Here is an 8,254-nt window from a genome sequence, read left to right as displayed (position 1 = left end):
GAGAAACAAGGGGTAAATGAGCATTAACCCATTGGGATATAAATCAAATCAATACAAATAAAAACTTTATTGGAACACTTTTAAAATTAAGCAAAATATTGTAAAACAAAAGAGGGGAAATTATATAGTTATGGTGATTTGGCAAATTTTTTAAATCTTTTCCAACAAAAAAAACTTAATTCGAACTTACTTATCTTATTCGTAATTCAAGATCTATTTTTTTTGTTATAGCATAAAATTTATAAAATACCAGTATATAATAATTAAAAAAGAAAATGAGGATGAGTATTGGGCCGTGGTCTTCTTTGATTACATAATAAAAGAGAATTTTGGTTGGGTTTGACATGATTGGGCTGTGGGTTTGTACTTTTATTTTTAGATGAAAATTATAAAGAAGCAAAATGTCGATAAAGGTAATAGTAATGAATTGTCAAATCGAATTGTTTTGGATAATTTATTCTAAATGAATGGTATAACAAATTAATATTAAAAGTAGCTAGAGTTTTCTTTTTTCTTCACTTTTTACAACAGGACAAATATATTCATAAATAGTCAACTACAACTTTTCTGAATTAATTAAAAAAATATAGACAAAAAGAAATGAGGAGTAAATGAGCAACTTCTAGCTACCTCCACGATATAGACAAAATATGCGTATTATAAGGCCATATTAAAAAATTTAGGAAAAAAAGTCTGAAATATATTCGAACTTTGACCGAAATTGTTGTAACGATACCAAACTTTGAAAATGACCTTTTACCCCTCCTACACTATTTAATAGTGTATTTTAAAGGTATATATGTGTCCACGTGGACATCATAAATATTGCATAATTATAAATAGTAACGTGTCCACGTGGGCATCCTTCATAAAGTTTGGTATCGTAACAACAATTTCGGCAAAAGTTAGAGTATTTTTTAGACCCTTTTCCCAAAAAGTTATAAATATTTTTCTCTTTATATTTTAGGGCTACTAATATAGTTTTCCATTTAATATGAAGTGGGATACAAAATATTTATATACTTTAGAAAATAAATATTCATGTCGTCATCTGCCTATTATAATCTCAATATGTACCAAAAAAAAGTATTTTTTTTGTTCATTACAAGTTAGTATTAGTCAAAGCTAATGCTAGTACCTATAGATAAATATTAGTTTTCACATTAACAATCTTAAGCATGCATTATTTGATTGTGTTTTTAGTGTTAAATAAAAATGTATTAGGCACAAACACTTTAGTATTTACATCAAAATTTAGGTAAAAACAAATCCAAACCATTTGAGTAATAAATGATTCAATCAAACAAGTTTTCATTTGAGTATTCCGCAAATTAAGTTTTGAGAATAATTAGGAAATGCGAATCGGAATAATTTCAGAGAGTACCTCTCAAATTTGAGTTAGTAATACCAACTTCTCTTGTGATTTAAAACATTACGATTACCTCTCTTGATTTGAATTTTTGGTAAAGAAATTTTTAATCGGTTTCTTACTATTAAAATATAAATTGTAATCTAACTAATTCACCTTGTCTAAAAAAAATTTTATTTCTAAAGTGTTACGAGGCCAAACTACAGCTTAATACTTGTATTAATTTGATTCATTACCTACCTTAAAAATTGCTCAGACAAAGACATCAATCTTTAATTTGTTGGAAGTAAGAAAATTGAGAATTAACCAAAGTCTTAATCGTATTTTTTTTCTTACTTTATTACTTCAACATTGTCTAGATTCTTTATTTTCACTGAAAAAGATCATTTATCGTAGACCGGTTGCTGGACTAGTGGAAAAAAGAATCAAATTTATCATAGTGTTTATTTATGACACTTAATAATTATATAATTTTAAAATTCTTATTTTACTCTTAATTACACGGGTGAAATTCTTAGTATAAAAAGCATATTAAAATTACATCCTAGAAGGGTTTAATATGTTCCACACAGTTAAGAGTAGAGCGAATATAAAATAGTAGGTGGAATTTTGAAAATTCAATAACGTTTGCACAAATTTCATAGAAAAAGAATATCAGAAAGCATTATGATTGAATAGTAAATACTCTTTTATTGTACATATTTGAGATTGAAAAAGGTAAATGACGACTTACATATTTTTTTTTCGAAGAATATAAATATTTTGTATACCACTTCATATTAAGTGGGAAACTATAGTAGTAGACCCAAAATATAAAGAGAAACCTTTTTTAAATTTTTTGTCTACATCGCAGAGGTAGCTAAATGTTGCTCATTGTTTAATTTTTGAATCGAATTGGTGAATTTTTCCAAAATATTAAGCATTCTTTGAATCTCATGATTCTTGAACAATTGGTTTCGTTTGAAGAATTTATCAAGCCGAATCATGACAAACCCAAGTTCTCTTTGATTTACTTCATGTGTAACGAAATCTATACCATTATCGGAAATGAAAGTGATGGGAGGCAAATCATCGGGTGCAGCATAGTCATAATTAAAGAGTTTGGGGGATTGTTCTTAATGTTCGATCACGGATAAAACTAGAGTTTTTGATAAGAGTGTACCAATTTTTATAGATGGATTTGAACCTCAACAATAACTTTACAGACGATCTGAGTAAACCTTCCCTGATTGAATCTTTGAGAAAATCGCCACCATCATTGGTGTCCATACCAATACAATCTCGATATTTCCATTCAAGAACACACAGAAAAAAATTAATAAATGAACGAAAAGTTTGCCATTTTAAATTGTAGTACTTTAACTTAATGGTAATTGCTATTTATACTAGTATAATAGATTTTGTACGACATTAGTCTTATTAATTTTATTAATACTTAGTTGTATTCTACATTTTAGTCATGTAGATCGAAAGAAAAAAGAATAGCTCTAAAGAGAAGGAAATATATAAGTAGAAATATGAGCAATTTGCCAAAAGAATAATATTTGAATAAAGTCATGTTAGTACTATACTAGTTAATTGATCTGTATTCTACTCATGTTCTAGGGATTCATGGAAAATATTCAAACATAACCTAGACGAAACTGATTATCAAGAAAGCTTATTTATCACTACTAATTATTTTAATGGATCTTATTATTGGTTGTTAACGGAGACTCCTAAATTTAGAATTCTTTCATATGACTTTAGGAATGAGGTGTTTGTAAAGATGGAATGATCACTAGATGGTTAGGACGTCTATAGTTGGAGTGTGAATCTGACCTCACTTGGTGACTCCATTGCCATCTTGAACTCAGTCGACAAGTTTGTTTTTGATGTATGGGTAATGATACAACCCGACCTTTGGAACAAACTTGTGACCTTTCATTGCACTACACCTATTAAGTCATGTAGATATGACATCTCTGTGATTTTGGTAACTAAAAGTTTTCGGCTGGTCACGTATAATGTTAGAACAAACAAGACAATGCTTCTTGAATTTCGTCATCCGAGCCTGAAGTCACATCCAAAGGGTGGTGGTTGTGGGGTTTACTATTATAAAGAGAGTTTACTAACAATTAAACGATAAGGGAATAGTGAGCTCCATCTCAATCGTTGTATGACAAAAGTGTCGGCCAGATATTAAATTTTAATAAGAGCTTAAAGCATATTGGATAATGTTTACATGTTATTTATTATGGTTCATTCTAGCTTGTAACCTATTTAATTAGGAACAATATGAGATTGTCGATCATATGTAATTTTGTTTGTATACTCTAAGTTGTTGATGATTGTGAGCATGGAAAATGGACGTGATGACACTCGTCTTATTCCACCAAGATAAGTCAGTCTAAAAATAACTAATACGGTGGATGCAGAAGTAAAACGAGAATAAAAGTTTAATACTATAAAATAATGCAGAAATTTATAATTATATACCCCAAAACTTGGTTGTCGTCACGCCCGAGCCTACACCCTGGACGTGCCGGCACTCGAGAACCATTGCTGGCCCCAAGCGAACCCTTGGCCTGGCTTACTTATTCAGCGGAAGACTATATGCAATAAGAAAGGAATCCAAATGCTAAACAACTTAATTGTCTCAAATTGAACTCATAATATTTTGAAAATAACATTTAACTTAGCCAAAATGGCAACTCAAATCTGAACATAAGTCAATAACAAAATGATGACGAATGAACTAACATCTGACTGACTATCTATGAAGCATCTAAAACAACTGTCCCAACATCCTAATGAACTAACTAGAAAGTAATGAAAAATAGATCATCCGAAATGCAAGGAGGCTCACCAACAGACTCTGAACTGCTCACAGGATCAGCGATGTGCCGAAATACAATCCTAGTTACCTGTGTCTGCATCATAATACGATGCAAGCCAACTGGCATCATTACATTGAATGGACGAGTATGCGCATCATAAGACGATGCAGGTCAACTGGCATCAGTACATCGAATGTATGAGTATATGAGTTGAAATGCTAAACATAACATAGGTTTGAAAAGGATCTAAAAGAAACATTTACCTTGGCTTTACTCAACTCATGAATACTTAACTGAACTCATTTAATTATAAAACAGTTTAAAACAAATGCAATATAAAGGAAAAAGAAAATTGTTTAAAGCATGTTGTCAACTCATAATCATAAAAGACATATCATGATCCCTCTCAAAGTCTACTTGTGCAGTGCATGAATGAAGTCCCATACCCCCCATCCATACTAAGCAGAACCCCTTGAGGAACCATGCAATTACTGTTGTAGGAGTTTCTCTAACCGACAACCATCAGTTAACAGTTAGCCAAACAATAAAATATTTTTGGTTAGAACCTATCTGAATTCTCTAGCAGAGTCGTCATTCTGTTACAATCCGATCTTGAAAACTAAGATTTCGAAACCAATTTCGCAACTTTTGCAATTTTGGATAAGTTTTGGAAAAAATTATAATTTGGAAGTCGCCACTTAATTTTTAGGAAAAATTAAAAAAAACATTTTAAAAGGAATTTTTGAAAGGAAATATTTTAAATAAAACCAGAATCAGGTAAGGGTTCAAATAATTCTCTAAGGAAGGGTTTAGGCATCTTAGAGAATCCGCTACCACGCGGACGGATTTAAAAATTTGGCTAATTTTTATAAAATAAATGAATTACTTATAAAAAATCTTGTTTGAAACTTAAATAAAAAAAATCTTTTGATGCTCATGGAAATCTGAAATATAATCCTAATTTGAAAGTTTTATCCATAGTCATGTTTTGAATCATACGATTAATTCAAACTCACAAACATAGATTAAAGGACTTGTTTAACAACTATGAAAGGATATTGAAGATCCATAAGTCATTCATACAAAGTCCTAATTTAAATTAAAAGACAACTAGTTTATTCTAAAAAAAAACTTAACAATTTTATCCTATTCAAAAATTTGAACTAAATAGTTTAGTTCAAACTTATAAAAATGGATTCAAAGCTTTTAAATAACTATGAAAGAACATGAGAGGTTCTTAAGTCATTCTATAAGCTTAAATTACCTAACTAAAAATGGATTTTGGGAATTTGAAAATTTTAAAGCAAACAAACAACATAATATGAAATAAAAATCCTTCCAACGATTCATCTAGGTTAAGGAAAAAGGATCTTAAAGTTGTTAGCTTTCCCAATCAAATATAATAAAGAAAATATAGCAATGACAAGGCAAATTAAGGGAATAAGGAAAGTAAAGAAGCTACTGAAATTTATTTCAGCCCAAGTCCCAATCCTTCTGGTTGATGTTGCTGTCGCTGTTTAAATTGGACTTTCGAAGGTCCAAAAATTCTCAATTTTCAGCCTTTTTAAGGCTGCTCCTGCTGCTCCGTTTTTCAGCCCTTTGAGGCTACTGTTGCTGCTGTTTTTTAGGATTTTTACCCAATTTTGCTCCTCGTTTTTCTGCCTTTTAGAGGCAGCTGCTACTGCTGGTCATTTTATTGAAATTTTAAGTCCAAAAACTCGGACTTCAGCCCTTTAGGACCATTATTATTTCTCTACTGAGCTGCTGCCTTCGGTTTGGATTTTAACCAAACAATACTATCTTCCCTTTCACGATTCCAATGGAGGTTGACTCAATAAGAGGAATATGTAAGAGATGGGGAGTCCAAATGAACTCGAATAAGAGAGTGTTCATGAGAAAGAGGAAATAAAAATTAGAATCAATACGAAACAATATTTACCTAAGCTAATATCTTAATATGCCTATGGTGACTGTAAATGTGCAAAATTTAAAGCATCTATTCATATTAAAATTTAACAGTACATCAGAAACCATATTAGGCATTACAAGCAAACGTCAAATCTAAAAAAAATGCTTCCCTTATTTCAAATCAATGTATATGAATAATATGTCGCTCAAATTTATTGACAACAAATCCTCGATTTCGAAAGGGTTCCAAAGGAAATATGGTGAGTTAACTTGTTGTCAAATCGACCAAAAATAACAAATCATATAATCATTAGTAATTCATAGTTTCCCAAATCTGATAAAGTATTAACATCTAGAGTAGAAACTATACAAAGCAAGAATAAAGTATAGGACAGGAAACTCAACAACGTAAAGATAAAGAAAATTATAAGACTAAACCCATATAAAACGACAAAGAAATTATACTATCCAAATGCTCAAACCAACTTAAGGAAAGAAAAGAATTTACCTTTCGCCGAGCAGCGAACCAGGACGACGAGCTCGAGAAAGACACCACTTTCAACTCGACAGCCAAGACAAGAGAAAATTTTGAACTATGAACTAAGAGCTCCCAAAACCTTTTCGAGGATGCTCTTTAATCTCCCAAAAAAAACCCGTCCTTTGAACAGTGAAGAGAGGGGCCTTTTATAGGAGAGATTTGAGGGAAATTTCTGGGATAGAACCGATGTGGGAGAATCCCAAATTCAAAAATCTTAAAGGATAAGGCTAGGTGAGCTGAAGGGTGTACGAATTCGTACTATTTTGAACGAAATTGGGAAAGGAAAAAGGAAATTGGAATGAATATTACCGTATGGGAACGTTTGGACTGTATTGCGGGTACAAGAGCTCGTGCCCCCCGCGTGACAAACAAGTTAAGCAAAAAAGGAACCTTGGCGTCGTTTTGGATTCTTCCTCTCGGTTGAATCTCGCGTTTTGGAGAAGATGCGTACAAGGGTCATTGGTATTGTACGATGTTGTCGTATTGTAGGTTGTATGTTGATGGGTATATTGATGGGTTTGGGTATTTTTGTATGGGATTGGGTTGAAGCGGAGCTGGGCCGGAAGCTTTTGTGCTTTGAAAAAATTGATTTTGAAAGAGTTTAAAGGCAAAGAGATGGCCTTAGTCCCTTGGTACGAAAATAAATTATGTATCCAATTAATTATTAAGCTTCTTAACTCCGACAATATAAAACAATCATCTTGACATAAAATCTTAATTATTTTTTAAATAAATAAAAAAATTAGTTACGTAATTTAATTGATTCTTGAAGAAATAAAAATGCTAACTCAATTAAAACACCATTTAGTAAAACGATTTTCTAAATATTTATTCAAAGTAATAAATACTAAATCTATATATTATAAGTATATGACTATATATATATGGGATAAGGGTCTGAAAAATATCTCAATTTTGGTCGGATTTGCTGTTGCGATACTAAACTTTCATGAGGACCTATTACCTCCCTAGACTATTTAATACCGTATTTTAAACATATATATTTGCCCACGTGGACATAAAAAATAATGCAAAATTATAAATAGTAATGTGTCCACGTGGGCACATATATACCTTTAAAATTCACTATTAAATAGTTCAGGGGGTAAAAAATACGGTATTAAATAGTCAAGGGAGGTGATAGGTCCTTATGAAAGTTTAGTATCGCAACAGCAAATCCGACCAAAGCTGAGGTATTTTTCAGACCCTTATCCCTATATATATTTTAGAAAGATGACCAAATTGCCTTGAAAATGGTCTCGAAAGACTCGTAAATAATTATTTCAAATTGTTTGAAATCAAAGAAGCTTGAAAATTATCTAAATGTGGGGGGCCAAAATTGGATGTCAACACTGAACTCAAAACATAAGTCTTAAAACAAAGTTAAAACATTTGTGAAAAACTTTTTGAAAACTTTAAGAATTTATCTTAACTTGACTCTTGACTTTGATCTTAACTGCTCTTGACTTGACTCCTAACTGATCCTTGAATTGAATTATGGATTCAAGGATTAAGATTTGTGATTGGAAAGATCTTATGATGTTTAAGAATGACTTTAAATAACTAGTCCTGAGAAAAGGTACTAAATCACCGTCTTGGAACAAGTCCGCGACGCGGTGA

The 8,254-nt window shown here is 31.3% G+C and overlaps 1 long non-coding RNA gene across 1 annotated transcript; it reads right to left on the bottom strand.

Moving 5' to 3' along the window:
- Positions 1 to 5,510: 5,510 nt before the first annotated feature.
- On the bottom strand, positions 5,511 to 7,109 carry LOC102588575 (uncharacterized). Its single transcript, XR_369010.1, has 2 exons — positions 6,605 to 7,109; positions 5,511 to 6,060 (listed from the first exon to the last, which is right to left on the bottom strand). It is a non-coding gene; the product is annotated as an uncharacterized lncRNA (long non-coding RNA).
- Positions 7,110 to 8,254: the final 1,145 nt, after the last annotated feature.

This window comes from Solanum tuberosum, unplaced genomic scaffold (assembly GCF_000226075.1).
Source record: "Solanum tuberosum cultivar DM 1-3 516 R44 unplaced genomic scaffold, SolTub_3.0 scf00943, whole genome shotgun sequence".
In the NCBI taxonomy this organism is placed as follows: Eukaryota; Viridiplantae; Streptophyta; class Magnoliopsida; order Solanales; family Solanaceae; genus Solanum; species Solanum tuberosum.
The sequence above is the reverse complement of the archived record's forward strand: the minus strand, read 5'-3'. Positions and strand labels throughout refer to the sequence as shown.